General features: G+C 39.8%; 1 protein-coding gene across 4 annotated transcripts in view; it reads right to left on the bottom strand.

The window, feature by feature from the left end:
- LDB2 (LIM domain binding 2) overlaps positions 1–17,202 on the bottom strand; it is a 415,373-nt gene that overhangs the window by 26,941 nt on the left and 371,230 nt on the right. The gene's annotated exons all lie outside the window — the stretch shown is intronic.

Raw genomic sequence — 17,202 nt, 5'->3', positions numbered from 1 at the left:
TCTTCTTGATTATTCATAATTAAATTGACAACTGGGTGGTACTATTCTACACGTATAGAGGTGTTTTTCCTACATGTCAGCACTGATTGGACAGTATAAGATTGGGCAGGGACACCCCCCAAAAGGTAACACCCAATTGTCAATTAACTGAAACATTTCTACTAACAGAGTAACAGAGGATCGGCATAAAATAAAGATCTAAGAAAAGATGCTTCAAAATTGTCATCCATGAAGACAATTAGTTTCTAAAACAAACAGAAGAGACAGGTTTTCTTTTAAAAATACATATATATTACAGTGTATATGGAAATATTTTAGTTCATTTTAACCTTTAACGCTTTGATTTTGCTTCTTTTTCCCCAAATATGATGAAGTTCTCACAAGTCCTATTTTCTCACCAGTTATAGGACAGATGTGGTTAAAGGGAATTTGTCCCACAGTTTGGGCAGTATGAATCGTCGGCATGACTGCAGCCAGGTATAATATTCACTGAAATGCTCCGGTGTTTCAAAGAAAATCTACTTTGAAGGTCTGGTGATGAGGCTAGTCCAGCTCTGCCCCTCACTGGGTTTTCCCAGGACCGCTTATGAAATTGACAGGACAGTGTTTCATGGAGCGGCACAGAGGTCACTTTTCAACAGAAGTCTATGAAATCCTTGTTCTGGCTCTTAAAGACTTGTATTGAGCGCGTGTGACATAGCTCCTAACTTCCGGACAGTCAGATGGTACTGTCACAAGATGGCGCCGAAAAACAGTGAAGACACAGTGACATGGGGATTACGCTCAAAGAGCCACTCAAGGGGTGAAAACAAAACGCTGGAGTGGTACTTTAAGCGTTCAACAAATGCTAGCATTTCGTTCATTTTATTAATTGAAAATCGTCCCCAAAATTGCTAAAGCAAAAAAAAAAAAAAATTAGCAGTGGACAACTCTCAAAAAAAAAAAAGGTTAAAAGGTCAGGAAAAAATTAAAAAAAAAAAAAAATGTAAAGTGGTATCTGCGCTGATGGGAGGGTTTAAAAAAAAACTACTCTCTCTGCTAGCTGAGATTGCCAGTAGCAGCTACCTACAGCCGCCACTAGGGGGAGCAGATGAAACAAGAATGCTTATAATATCCATTTTAGAAAAACACGACTACGGTGTTATAACTATCATGTAAGATGTAGTCTGGCCTCCAAGCTGCAGGTTATAGAGAAACATTTGCTCACCAGTTTGATCTATAGTTAGAGAAAACAATTTAGTGTTACTTGTAATTTATCATGTCATTTCCTGCTCATTCTGTGCTTTAGTGACCAGTGGGGGGATTTTTATTTATGAATGGATAGGACCGCCCACCGGACTCCTAAGTTTAAAATGGACAGATTTGAAATGACAAGTTATACTGAATCTTTTCCCATAAAACTATAGAATCTGTTCATCAGTTTTTGCTCGATTCCATGTTATCTGCCGCTCAGACACCATCTATAGTGTGCAGCGGCATAAGTCATCCATATAGTATAATGCACCCCACAGTCTTCCATATATTAAAATGCACGCCCATAGTCATCCATAAACTATAATGCACCCCATAGTCATCCATAAAGTATAATGCACCCCACAGTCTTCCATATATTATAATGCACCCCATAGTCATCCATAAAGTATAATGCACCCCATAGTCATCCATAAAGTATAATGCACCCCATATCATCCATAAAGTATAATGCACCCCATATCATCCATAAAGTATAATGCACCCCATAGTCATCCATAAAGTATAATGCACCCCATATCATCCATAAAGTATAATGCACCCCATAGTCATCCATAAAGTATAATGCACCCCACAGTCTTCCATATATTATAATGCACCCCATAGTCATCCATAAAGTATAATGCACCCCATAGTCATCCATAAAGTATAATGCACCCCATATCATCCATAAAGTATAATGCACGCCCATAGTCATCCATAAAGTATAATGCACCCCACAGTCTTCCATATATTATAATGCACGCCCATAGTCATCCATAAACTATAATGCACCCCATAGTCATCTATAAACTATAATGCACCCCATAGTCATCCATATAGTATAATGCACCCCATAGTCATCTATAAAGTATAATGCACCCCATAGTCATCCATAAAGTATAATGCACCCCATAGTCATCTATAAAGTATAATGCACCCCATAGTCATCCATATAGTATAATGCACCCCATAGTCATCCATAAACTATAATGCACCCCATAGTATTCCATAAAGTATAATGCACCCCATAGTCATCCATAAACTATAATGCACCCCATAGTCATCTATAAACTATAATGCACCCCATAGTCATCCATAAAGTATAATGCACCCCATAGTCATCCATAAAGTATAATGCACCCCATAGTCATCTATAAAGTATAATGCACCCCATAGTCATCCATATAGTATAATGCACCCCATAGTCATCCATAAACTATAATGCACCCCATAGTCATCTATAAACTATAATGCACCCCATAGTATTCCATAAAGTATAATGCACCCCATAGTCATCCATAAACTATAATGCACCCCATAGTCATCTATAAACTATAATGCACCCCATAGTCATCCATAAAGTATAATGCACCCCATAGTCATCTATAAAGTATAATGCACCCCATAGTCATCCATAAAGTATAATGCACCCCATAGTCATCTATAAAGTATAATGCACCCCATAGTATTCCATAAAGTATAATGCACCCCATAGTCATCCATAAAGTATAATGCACCCCATAGTCATCCATAAACTATAATGCACCCCATAGTCATCCATAAAGTATAATGCACCCCATAGTCATCTATAAACTATAATGCACCCCATAGTAATCCATAAAGTATAATGCACCTCATAGTCATCCATATAGTATTATGCACCCCATAGTCATCCATATAGTATAATGCACCCCATAGTCATCTATAAACTATAATGCACCCCATAGTAATCCATAAAGTATAATGCACCTCATAGTCATCCATATAGTATAATGCACCCCATAGTCATCCATATAGTATAATGCACCCCATAGTCATCCATATAGTATAATGCACCCCATAGTCATCCATAAAGTATAATGCACCCCACAGTCATCCATAAAGTATAATGCACCCCATAGTCATCCATAAACTATAATGCACCCCATAGTAATCCATAAAGTATAATGCACCCTATAGTTGTCCATGTAGTATAATACACAGCCCATAGTCATACATGTACAAGTATGGCCATTGATAAAAAAGATAAAGAAATACTCACCTTCACGCGGCGTCCTTGTGAAGCCGGTAGCTGACTTCGGTGTGTGATGGTATCGCATGATGTCACGGTCATGCACCCAGTCACGTGCATGCTGATGTCAGCTCCTGGCCTGTAATTGGCTGGCAGCGTGTATTGTCGCACATGGACCTGATGGGTCTGTGCACCACAATACACTTCAGCTGGAGGTGCGTCCAAGGATGCACATCCAGTTGAAGTTTCCACTGGCATCGGTGAGCCCCTGACCAGCCGGGCCCTGTCACAGCTGTGGTGTCATTACTCCGCTGGTAATGTGAAAGGTTCCTTCTAAATAAGTAGACTTAAATATCTTACTGAACCAGTCCACGGGCCACTACATTTCTATTTTTGTTTATTGTACAATATATTTTCACATAAATTCTATGTAGTCAAAATACTTGCCGCACATTTACATAAAATTAGTAAAAATAAATGAGCAAATTGCCTCTTCAGAGAGAAAGAGGACTTGCACACTATAAAATAAAAATAACTGGAGACCTAAGTTGTTGAGACCTGAGCGGTGCTGCTGCGTATGACCACTAGATGGCAGTAATGGCATATCCAGGCCTTGAGAAGGCAGCGCATTAATCCCCAGTATAGTATTGCTACTATTTGAAATAGAAAAACATTGTCTTCCAGCACTGGAATTAATTGTACCAGATACAAAAAGGACCAAAACCCCTGCCATGCAAAATACAGCAGGACTAAAAACAAATTCAATGGACAGATATGCACAGTATTATTTTTCACACATTTTTAAGAAAAACTCCTCTACAAATACATCTAGTATAAGGGATTGCAATACTCCTGTATGTGCAAATAAATATTGCAACTCATTAAAGGGGACTTGTCTCATTAAAAATAGTATCTGCTCAGCAATCATCATATTATAGGGCAGAAGGAGGTGAGTAGACCGATTTATCATTTTGGGAGAAAAGATTTAGTATAACTTGCATTTTTTTTTCATTTATGTCTTTGCTCCTTCTCTGCTTAGGTGTCCAGTGGGCGGTCTTACCAATGACAGATTTCTTGTTTGACTGAAGAAGAAGCAGAGACACATTATAAATAGTGATGAGCGAGTATACTCGTTGCTCGGTTGATCTCCGAGTATTTGTTAGTGCTCGGAGATATAGTTTTCATCACCTCAGCTGCATGATTTACAGCTACTAGACAGGCTGAATACTTCTGAGGAATGCCTGTTTGTTAGGGAATTCCCACATGTATTCAGCCTGTCCAGCAGACATAAATCATGCAGCTGAGGGGATGCAAACTATATCTCCGAGAAATAACAAATACTCGGAGATCACCTGAGCAACGAGTATACTCGCTCATCACTATTTATAAACAAATACAACAGAGGTTATACTGAATCTTTTGACACAAAACTATATAACAATCTGCTCATCTATTTCTGATCTATTACATGGTGCCTGCAGATAGATATATACTGTAGATAGGATTAGAATCTACCTATCCATCCACCTACCCATCCATACATCCATCTACCCAACCATTTACCCATCCATCCATCTACCCAAACATCTACCCATCCATCCATCTACCCAACCACCTACCTATCCATCTACCCATCCATCCACCCACCCAACCATCCATCTACCCAACCATCCATCTACCCATATACACAACCATCCATCTACCCAACCATCTACCGATCCACCCAACCATCCATCTACCCAACCATCCATCTACCCATCCATCCATCTACCCAACCAGCAATCTACCCATCCATTTATCCATCCATCCATCCACCCAACCATCCATCTACTCAACTATCTACACAACCATCCTTCTACCCATCCATCCATCCACCCACCCATCCATCTACCCAACCAGCAATCTACCCATCCATACATCCATCCATCCATCCACCCATTCATCCATCTACCCAACCACCTACCTATCCATCTACCCATCAATCCATCCACCCATCCATCCATCTACACCAACCATCTACCTATCCATCCATCTACCCAAACATCTACCCATCCATCTATCTACCCAACCACCTACCTATCCATCTACCCATCTATCCACCCAATCATCCATCTACCCAACCATCCATCTACCTATCCATCCACCCAACTATCCATCTACCCAACCATCTACCCATTCATCCATCTACCCAACCAGCAATCTACTCATCCATCTACCTATCCATCCATCCACCCAACCATCCATCCACCCAAATATCCATCTACCCAACCATCCATCTACCCAACCATCTACCCATCCATCCACCCATCCATCCATATACCTATCCATCCATCTACTCATCCTTCCACCCAACCATCCATCTACCCATCAATCCAACCATCCATTCATCAATCCATCTACCCATCCATCCACCCATCCATCTACCTATCCATCCAACCATCTACCCATCCATCCATCTATCCATCCATCAATCTTATCACACCCCGCCGCCTCTTGCCTCCTGTTCTCATGAGTATTGACCAGATTGCAGAGTGTTCCCTTCTTTCTCCGCTATGGTTTTGCTATGCTTTTCGCCTTCTATATTTATTGTATTTGTAGCTCTTTTCTATAATCTAATGTGGCTTTGGACGCACCGTACTTACATAACATTTCCAATAGCCACATTAGTTTTCCCATATGGATATATTGCACTATAAAAACGCGAGTTTTTCACTGCTTCTTCTCATTTAGGTTCCCCCTGGAATAGATTATCTGCGGCACAGCGCTTGTACCTGCAATATTACATTATGGAATGGCTTCTAAATTCAAAGAGAATGCAAAGAGTATGTTTTGTTAAAAAAGCGAAGGAAGGACAATTCCTGGGCTGTATATTGTATTTGAAGGATAAGATTATACTTAGAATATATCCTACACTGCGAGCAAAAACAACTAAAACACACACATAGCGGTGTAAAAAAGGCAGTATTATTTGGCAATTGCTCTAGATATAGGAGGCGGCATGGCCGATATCCATCTTTAGAAGTCATCACTTGTCGATAGGATTGCAAATAATTTGCTGATCAGTGGGGGTCTGACCCAGCAAGGACCCCCAGCAATCTCCAGAACCGGGCTCTCCTGAGAACCCTCTGAATGGAGCAGTGGCCGCTCCATTCATTGTCTGCCAGGATAAGTACGTTCTTTGGCTTTCTCTGTGGATTCCCTGAAAATTATCAAATATCTGTGGATAATTAAAGTTTGTTCCCATCTTAAGAAATTATTAAATGTCCCCCAAAATGTACAATGGATAAACTATTGTGAGTGTATCTTGACTTTGGTAACAAACATGCCAATATTTAGTACATTTTGTAGCAAATATTTGCATCCAATTTTGCACCTATTTATTATGTGTCTTATACACTTTTTGTGGCTCATACAACTAAAGTGAGTCTTTAAGGAAAATGAGACATGGCTCAATTGCTCAACATCAGCCAAATGTGCAAAGAGTGGCACAGATTAAAGGGGTTCTCCTGGCTTGGGGCTCAATTCTGTAGTTAATTTACATGACCGCAGACTTTGTGAATTCTGACAGCGCGCAAAGTGTGCACTCTCAGGATTTGCGGATACTGGCATTCATGTGATTTGCATTCTCCTGGCCACATTCCGACTAGACGTGTTTAGCTTCACTAAATTCACTTGTATTGTACGAGGCCACTTATGTCTAGTCGGCATGTGACCGCATGTATGCAAATCGCACACTTGCGATAACTTGCCTGCTGTCCGGAGAATCCTGACAATGCACACATGCAGACTAGAACCTCAAGCCTGAGCAACCCCTTTAAGTTAACCAAGAAGTGATGTGAAAGGATACACCAAGTTTATCATTCAGCTTGAATCACTGTGATGAATTTATTGTGTTTTTCGGCTGGACAATTTGGACAAAATTAGTAAAACTGACTTTTTAATTGAACCCTTAGATTTTATTATAGACGAGAATATAATTGGTTCAGTGACCACCATTACTACCAATGAGCTACAGACCTTTTTGGCTTTAAGAAACCCAGTTTCATAAGCCGAAAAAATATAATTCTGAATGAAAAGACGGAGGTCCACTGTTCAGAGTTGCGAAATTGATTTTTTTTTTTTTTTACATTTTTTCGGGACAGCTTATCAAAAGATCATGGACAGCCAACAATAGGAATTTGTTATATGACCATTTTCATCTTGATTTTAGTTAAAGATAACTTGATCTCATTAGCCATATAATCTGCAAATGAGTTAAAAATTATGTTGTCTTACTGCCGAAAAAGAAACCCTGGCAACTAGGCGTCTCCCTTCTTTCTAACTTGCAGCCCACTGCCTGTTGTCAGGCATAATCCTTCTTCAGCAGCAGGGACACCAAGAGCAATTACATGAATTGGGGGCGGGGCTTTGTCTGCTCCTTCTCTCCTGTCTGTCAAACTGCATACATGAATAATAGAGAGGTGGGCTTTCAGTTCGGTGCAGACAGGCCACTGGACAGTAGTTGGAGCAGTGCACCCTGGGATGGAAAGGTAATTTTAGCACATATAGTGCTCAAAGAATGCTGTTGAAGAGGAAGCACTCACTGAAAAAAAAATTTCTATAGGGTAGGAGACTTGGTACAAATCCTAAGCATATTATTTGGGTAGGTGCACCAAAAACAGTTTACGCTTGTTGGGGACGAAGAAATAGAGTACACTTTAATGTCTCACAAATGTTTATTTTTTTTACACCCTCGTCCTTTACATATATCTCTGACCCGCTGAGATGGAAACACTGGAAATTTAGAGAAGTAAAGCTGTAGCCTGTGAAATATAAGCAGTCATATGGATCCTAATATGCAGAAGTGTGGTTGGTATTGTTGTGTTCCTACTGCGAATGTCATTGCATTTTGAAAAAAGTAATGTCGCCTATGTGTTCCAGCAGAGACATTTTTTTTTCCCACTTGTCAACCGCCGTTTGATAACAAACACATAGAGGGAATGAACGGAGGTGTACAGTATCTTTAGGAAACAGCATGGGAAATCTGTACTTCCTCCTCAGCGTCTCTCAGTGCAGTGCTCGCTGTTGTTGAGTCACATTTCCTTCCTTTAAACAGGACAACATGTCAGCATGCCCAGCTTTTCACGTTATTTGTTCATTGCAGGAGGTAATATACAAAGCATTGAGTCTTTAAATCTAATTTTGTTAACATAGAGAGCTCTGATAGATCTCAACTAGGATCTCATTGTCATAGGGTTTCTGATCATGAGTGGAATAATATGCAGCGGTAAATGCATCCATATCACAAGGAGATACAGCGCCTTGAAAAATTGTTCAGACCATGTGAACTTTTCCACATTTTTTTTCACGTTACACCCACCATCTTAAATGTATTTTATTGGGACTTTATGTGATAAAGTAGCAAGTATTTGTAAAGTGTAAAGAAAATGATACACAGTTTTCTAATTATTTTAAAAATATAAATCTGAAAATTATGATGTTCATTTATAGTTTGAGTAGTTTGATACCCCTAAATAAAATCCGGAGTGACCAATTGCCTCCAGAAGTCACATAATTAGTAAATTCAGTAATTTATTCTCAGTATAACTACAGTTCTGTGAAGGCCTCAGAGGTTTGTTTGTGAACATTAGGAGTTAAGCATCATGAAAACCAAGGAACACACCAGACAGGTCAGGGATAAAGTTGTGGAGAAGAATAAAGCAGGGTTAAGTTATAAAACAATAGCCCAAGCTCTAAACATCTCACGGAGCAGTGTTCAATCCATCATCAAAAAATGGAAGGAGTATGGTACAACTGCAAATCTACCAAGACATGGCTGTCCACTTAGATTGACATCTCAAGCAAGGAGAGCACTAATTAGAGAAGCAGCCAAGAGGCCCATGGTCACTCTGTAGAAGATGCAGAGATCTACAGTCCAGGAAGGAGAATCTGTCCACAGGACAACTATTAGTCATTTACTCCACAAATCAAGCCTATTTGAAAGAGTGTCAAGAAGAAAGTCATTTTTGAAACCAAGCCATATTAAATTCTGTTTGCACTTTGCAAAAAGCCATGTAGGTGATACAGCTAGCATGTGGAAGAAGAGGCTCTGGCCAGATGAGATCAAAGTAGAACTTTTGGGGCTAAATGAAAAATGCTATGTGTGGCGGAAAGCTAACATTGCATATCATCCTGAAAATAGCATCCCCACTGTCAAACATGGTGGAATGCTTTTCTTCAGCAGGGACCGGGAAGCTGGCCAGAGTTGACAGGAAGATGGATGGAGCTACATACATGGCAATCAGGGATGAAAATCTGAGTGGTTGCAAAAGACCTGAAACAGGAGCATAGGTTCTCCTTCCAGCAAGATAATGACCCTTAACATACTGCCAGAGCTGCAATGGATGGTTGAGATCAAAACATATTCATGTGTGTGAATCACCCAGTCACAGTCCACACCTAAATCTCATTGAGACACTATGGCAAGACTCAAAAATTGCTGTTCACAGATGCCTCCATCCAATCTCGCTGAGCTAGAGCAAGTGTGCAAAGTAGAATAGATAGCACTATAAAGTATTGAATTAGGGGGGCTGAATATAAATGCACATCACAAATTTCAGATTTATATTTTTAAAATAATTAGAAAACCATCTATCATTTCCTTTACACTTCACAAATAGTTGCTACTTTGCATTGGTATATCACAGAAAATCCCAATAAAATACATTTATGTTTGTAGATGTAACATGAAAAACAGTGGAAAAGTTCATTGGGTGTGAATACTTTTTCAAGGCACTCTATTTAATATGTTTGTGATTTTAAAATCTACAACCACATTGGCAACTATTAAATCCTTATCTGGATCTGCCGCAGAGACATCTATCTCTTTCACTAGGCCTGGCCGCATTCACTTTTTGGGTGGCACTCATGATGCAGGAGGCGAAATTGCTAATATCACTGGGTGGCACAGATGCTCTCCAGCTAAAAATAGTGCTGTCACTATAACTTGTGGTCCTGTCTAAACAGGGAGAAGGTGTGTGCTGTTGAGCTATTAAGCAGGTTTAATCCTTTACCTGCTGTGAACCATGGGGCAGCACCCCACTTTATTTAAACTCCCAACTGAAATTTGCCAGTTATTGTATTGTTGCTTGCCTATATTGCTGGTATGCTGCTTTGGTGTTCTGTTCCTGATCCTGAGCCTAACTTGTGGACCACCTTCAAATTTCTCCGTAAATCCAACCAGATTCTGGCCTTGATTCATTTAATCTATCTTTTTATGATACCTGACCACGGATATTCTCCTGACTACAGTTTATCTCCTAACTCTGTCCCTGGTTCTGTCTCTTCAGTTACGGTCGAAGCTAGTTTGACCATTTTTGCCTCAACCTTGTTCTTCTGGCCAGCAGATACTCCATGCAACACAGGTGAACATGATTTTATTTTTCTATGCTATTCCAACTTTATTCTGACCTTAAAGTGAACCGGTCATGTTGTTTTTGGGTTTTAAACTGCCCACACTGTGTTTTTAGTGATGCAATGTGCATCACTAACAGGGTTTTCTCAAAGAAACGCTCCCCCTACATACAGCTCTGGCAAAAATTAAGAGACCACTGCACAGATTTATAAAAATCAGCTTCTCTACATGTCTGACAGCCATTCCATTCCAGTGTCAGTTGAATTCCAACCAGAGGACACCTCATTTTACTGAATGTGCTTCTGATTAGGTGATCACCTGAACCAAATCTTAATTAATGAAGGAAAGTATTAAAAAAAAACCTGCTGTGGTGTTCACAATCCTCTTGCAATAGGACAAGCTGGATGGAAAAACAGGTGCTTGCAATATCCCAAAAGCAATAGGAATAAAAAAAAATGTTTAACCATGCCAAAGGAGTTAAAAAGAAGAGTCTTGAGTGAGGGAAAAAAAAGGCTCAATTCTGTCTTTGCTAGCAGAGGGACACAGTATGCATCATGTTGCCTCCATCCTTAAAATTTCTAAGACGACAATCCATTACAACAAGGTCAAGCAGAAGACATTGGGGACAACAAAGCTTCAGACTGGCAGAGAGTGAAAACCACTCTCCACTGATCGGGATGACCGTCATCTTATTCGAATGTCACTCAGCAACCACAGGGTAACATCAAGTCACCTACAAAAGGAATGGCAAATGGCAGCTGGGGTGAAGCGCACGGCAAGAACAGTTTGTAACAGACTCCTAGAGGCAGGACTCAAGTCATGTAAAGCTAGAAAAAAGCCTTTCATTAATGAGAAGCAAAGGAGAACCAGGCTGAAGTTTGCCAAAGACCATAAGGATTGGACTATAGAGGACTGGAGTAAAGTAATCTTCTCTGATGAGTCTAATTTTCAGCTTTGCCCAACATCTGGTCATCTAATGGTTAGACGGAGACCTGGAGAGGCATACAAGCCACAGTGTCTTGCACCCACTGTGAAATTTGGTGGAGGATCGGTGATGATCTGTGGATGCTTCAGCAAGGCTGGAATTGGGCAGGATAATCTTTGCAAAGGACGTATGTATCAATCTGCATACAAGGTTATCCTGGAAAAACAGTTGATTCCTTCTGCTCAGGCAATGTTCCCCAACTCTGAGGACTTTTTTTTCAGCAGGACAATGCACCATGCCACACAGCTAGGTCAATCAAGGTGTGGATGAAGGACCACCACATCAAATCCCTGTCATGGCCAGCCCAATCTCCAGACCTGAAAACCTCTGGAATGTAATCAAGAGGAAGATGGATAGTCACAAGCCATCAAACAAAGAATAACTGTTTAAATTTTTGTACCGGGAGTGGCATAAGGTCACCCAAAAGCAGTGGGAAAGACTGGTGGAAAGCATGCCAAGACGCATGAAAGCTGTGATTAAAAATCATGGTTATTTCACAAAATATTGATTTCTGAACTCTTCCTGAGTTAAAACATTAGTATTGTTGTTTCTAAATGATTATGAACTTAATTTTTTTGCATTATTTGAGGTCTGCAAGCAATGCATTTTTTATTATTTTGACCATTTCTCATTTTCAGAAAATAAATACAAAATTTATTGCTTGGAACTTCAGAGACATGCTGTCAGTAGTTTATAGAATAAAAGAACAATTTACATTTTACTCAAAAATATACATATAAAGAGAAAAATCTGACTTAAATAAATAATGAAAAAAATTGTGTGGAGTCCCCTCATTTTTTGATAACCAGCCAAGCTAAATCAGACAGCTGGGGTCTGATATTCTCAAACTGGGAAGGACCTATGGATATTGGCCCTTCCCAGCCTAAAAATTGCAGCCTGCAGCGATTTTCTGGAACTTTGCCCAGCTCTTCCCACTTGCCCTGGTGTGGTGCCAAGTGGGGTAATATTTGGGGGCTTGATGTCAGCTTTGTAATGTCAGCTGACATCAAGCCCAGGGGTTAGTAATGGCTAACCCGGTTATGAATATTAAATAAAGAGACACTCATGAAAAAGTCCTTTAATTAAACAAAATACACATAAAAATCCTTTATTTGAAATACAGTCCCCAACCTCTTTTACCCATTTATTACTGTAAAATAATAGAACACCATATTCCTCACCTGTCCTCCGACAATCCATTTGTCTAACGAAAAGGTCAACTCTGCTACATCTGGATTGCATGGCTGAGCAGTGGCATGATGCAACCGCTCAGCTGTGACTCTAGGAGACACTGAGCTGAGCCTGAGAGCGCAGCATTAGTGACCTGCGGTGATGTCATTGACGTTACCACCGGTCACGGCCAACAGTACTCGGGCTCAGCTCAGTGTCTGCTAGGTTCACGGCTGAGTGGTCGCATCATGTTGACACTCAGCCATGCACTCCAGATGTAGCAGAGTAGGCCTCTTTGTTGGACAAATGGATTGATGTTGTACAGGTGAGGAGTATGGTGTTTTATTATTTTCTAATTTACATTTATAAATGGGTAAATGAGGGTGGGAAGTGTTTATTTAAAATAAAGGAGTTTTTCTGTATGTTTATTTCATTTAAATAACTTTTTGCTGTGTGTGTGTCTTTCTTACATATGATAATGGGGTTAGTAATGGGGATGTCTTATAGATGTCTTTCCATTACTAACCCCTGGGCTTGATGTCAGCTGACTTTACAAAGCTGACATCAACCCCGCAAATGTTACCCCACTTGCCACCACAACAAGACAAGTGGGAAGAGCCGGGCAAAGCACCAGAATTGTTGCATCTAATAGATGTGCCTTTTGTGGGGCAGCTGTTGGCTGCTATTTTTAGGCTGATTGGGGAAATATTCATTACTCTTTCTTATCAAATTCTTGTGAAAGAAAAACTAGATTTATAAATGAATGTTATAAGTACATGGGATTTCTATGCCCACATACGGGGGAAATGTATCAATCCTGTCCAATTCTTAGTGTGAACATAGACTAGACAGCGTTACATTGTGCCACATTTATCATAGTGGCTCCCTCTGTGTGAGAAATCTGGTGAATCTTTTGACTGTCTAGAGGAAAATTATTATGATGAGATGATTTTGTATCATTTTCTTGACTGGTATTATCCTTTTCTTGCGAATGATTTTGTGACATATTCATCATACCATGCATGTTAATTCTAGTGCTATTCATTTTGGCACCCGCTTTGATAAAGTGACTAATAAAAAGCAAGTTCTAGAAAATTCTTATCAAATTTGTCAATAATATTTCAAATTTAACATGGAATGCCTTTCTGAAAGTGGAGACAAAACAACAAACAACAAGCACGGAGCAGTTATACAAGAATTTTGGACGGCAAAATTTGCAAAAAAAGAGGTTTAAAAATCCAAAGCTTTCACATCAGAATACTGAGAAAAAAAGCTTTAAAAAAATCTCCTCTTTGCGTCTAAATTTTGCATCTTTTCACCTCTTCATGCCGGTTTCTCCCAGTCCTGGTAGTATTCTTTCTACCATGTGATATACTGGAAACCAAGCAAAAAATTGCAAGGTGTGATTCCAAACAACTGCAATTCTGCTACTGCTTTTTGAGTTTGTTTCATATAGCATTCAATGTATTATAAAAATGATCTGGAATTATGATTTTCCAAGTTTGTACAATTCTGGTGATAACAAACTTGCATATTTTCTTTTTTAATTAATTGTAAACAATTTAGAAAATCTGTAAAAAAAAATAGAAAAACAAAAGATTTTGCTTGTTTTGCCACTTTCCAACAATGTAACACTTAGATTTTGCTTTTGATGGAGCTGTGTGACAAATGGTTTTATTTTGAGTGGTGAGTTATTGGTTTTATTGATATAATTTCGATAGGTTCTTGCAATTTTTTGGGAGTTGAGTTGACCAAAAACTGCAATTATGGCATTTTGATATTTTTTCTTCCCGTTCTCTTTCTTCAGTTTTTAAACACTTTTTTGATGTTTTGATACATCGGACTTTTAAAGTCACAGTGATCCTAGATACTGTATGTTTTTTTATATCTTTATTTTTAATGGAGGGAAAGAGGAGTGATTCAAATTTTTGTTTTACTTTTTTTAAAAACTTTTTTAAAAAACATTTTTTTAACTTTCTCCTGTATTTTTTTTAGCATCCTTAGGGGAGTTGGACCTGTCGTCGGCAGACCCCCAGATGCCATGGGAAACCATCATTACCCACAATTGTATCACAAGTGGAGGCCAATGGGCTCCTTGCTGCACAAATGCCAGTCAGAGATTGACGGCAACATTAACAGCAGCAGGAAAAGATCAGCTAGTGGTTGTTAGAGGCAGAGGATGGCTCAATAACACAGCCATCCTCTGCTGGGATGATAAATGTTAATAAATACAATGCAAGTGATAAAAGACAGGTTTTTTGGCACAAATTGCTCCAGAATTCTTGCACATATACTGTATATTTTCTACATGTTCTGATACATGATTTTTTTTGTTGAAGAGGTTAATTATTATGTCTCATGCACACAACCGTATGAATTGGACGAGTGCTATCTGTGGTTTTGACAGATATCACTTGTCCTCACGTTATTCTATGGGACTGTGTAAATGTCCGATTTTTTTTACCTCGGACCGAGTGATCCCAGGAAAAAAATTGCACACATCTATGATCTCAAAATCGCCTGGATGTATCCATAGATCCCAGGTTGGTAAGTACCAGGCCACCTGTACATATGGATATGGCTAAGGTCGGACAGGGGTTAAAACTTAATTCATTAAAAATAGATATGTCATTAAATCAGAGTACGAAAAATATTGCATATGAAGCTTACGTGTTAGCTATGTATGTGATCTGGTGTTCGATGGGAACTGACAATGTGTGATTGGTGAGGATGGGGTGCAGAAGTGGCGTTTTCCAAGAGAGGGTGGTAGGACTGTGGAAGGTTCAAGGGGGCCCGAAAATTTTACCCATATGGGGCCCTGACAAGGTAGACTCTTGGCCTGGCCCTACTCTAACTTATTAACCTTCAATTAATCATTTTCTGTCCCCCGTTCCCACCCTTCAATTCATCATTATTGCGCTTTCTTACCTCAATACATCGTCATTCACTTTGGCCTGTTCTTCAGCAACAATTCATCATTATTGCGCTCCCCCACCTCAATACATCGTCATTCACCATACCCCGTCCCACGCCCTCAATTCATCACTATTGCACTCCCTCACCTCAATAGATTGTCCCTTGTCCCATACCATCATGTAAAGCTAGAAAAAAGCCTTTCATCAATGAGAAGCAAATGAGAGCCAGGCTGAAGTTTGCCAAAGACCATAAGGATTGGACCATAGAGGACTGGAGTAAGGTAATCTTCTCTGATGAGTCTAATTTTCAGCTTTGCCCAGCTCCTGGTCATCTAATGGTTAGGAGACTTGGAGAGGCGTACAAGCAACAGTGTCTTGCACCCACTGTGAAATATGGTGGAGTTTCGGTGATGATCTGGGGATGCTTCAGCAAGGCTGGGATTGGGCAGGTTGTTCTTTGCAAAGGACGCATGAATCAAGCCGCATACAAGTTTATCCTGAAAAAACAGTTGATTCCTTCTGCTCAGGCAATGTTCCCCAACTCTGAGGACTGTTTTTTCCAGCAGGACAATGCACCATGCCACACAGCTAGGTCACTCAAGGCGTGAATGAAGGACCTCCACATCAAATCCTGGTCATGGGCAGCCCAATCTCCAGACCTGAACCCCACTGAAAACCTCTGGAATGTAATCAAGAGTAAGATGGATAGTTACAAGCCATCAAACAAAGAAGAACTGCTTGGTGGGTGGATAGATGGATGAGTATATTGATGGATGAGAATATGGATGGATGGAGTGATGGATTGGTGGATAGAAGGATGAGTAGATAGATGGATAGATGGATGAGTATATGGTTGGATGGGTGGGTGGATGGATAGATTGATGGGTAAATGGAATGGATGGATGCGTAAATGGATTGATGGATGGATGAGTATATGGATGGATGGGAGGGTGAATGAAAGTAAGAATGAGTAGATGCATGGATGGATAGGTGGATAGATGGATGATAGATATAAAATATATGAAATTTATAACTATAATTTTCTTCTTGCTATATGATAATATTTTTATTCTATAGTAAAAGTTGGTTATTTGTTAGATTTGGAGTTTTTAAGCAAGAGATTTTTGTTCCTGTTAGATTCTGTACTCGGAGATCATGAAACCATTTGTGCAGCCAAGAGACCCTGTTGAAAAAGCTAGAACGCGAAATGCGTGTCCGGGGGTGCCGTGAGAGGTGGGGGCGATCCCTTGATGTTCTCTAATGGGTAAGCATGTGCCGCTGGAATTATGAGATTCTTTGGATATGGCTATGCCTGAGTACTAACTCATTGCACTGAGGATCTATGGGATCTCCTACTGATGTGATATGGGTTCATGCTTATACCATAAGGATGTATCGTTATGTCCCCCCCTCGATCTGGTTTACCGTCATGTCTCCTCCTTATTGTTCTCTGATAAGTGCATAGTGCATACAGCACTAATATGCAGATTTGTGA

Source organism: Ranitomeya variabilis, chromosome 1 (genome assembly GCF_051348905.1).
Source record: "Ranitomeya variabilis isolate aRanVar5 chromosome 1, aRanVar5.hap1, whole genome shotgun sequence".
Taxonomy (NCBI): Eukaryota; Metazoa; Chordata; class Amphibia; order Anura; family Dendrobatidae; genus Ranitomeya; species Ranitomeya variabilis.
This window is presented reverse-complemented; position numbering and strand designations above follow the sequence as displayed.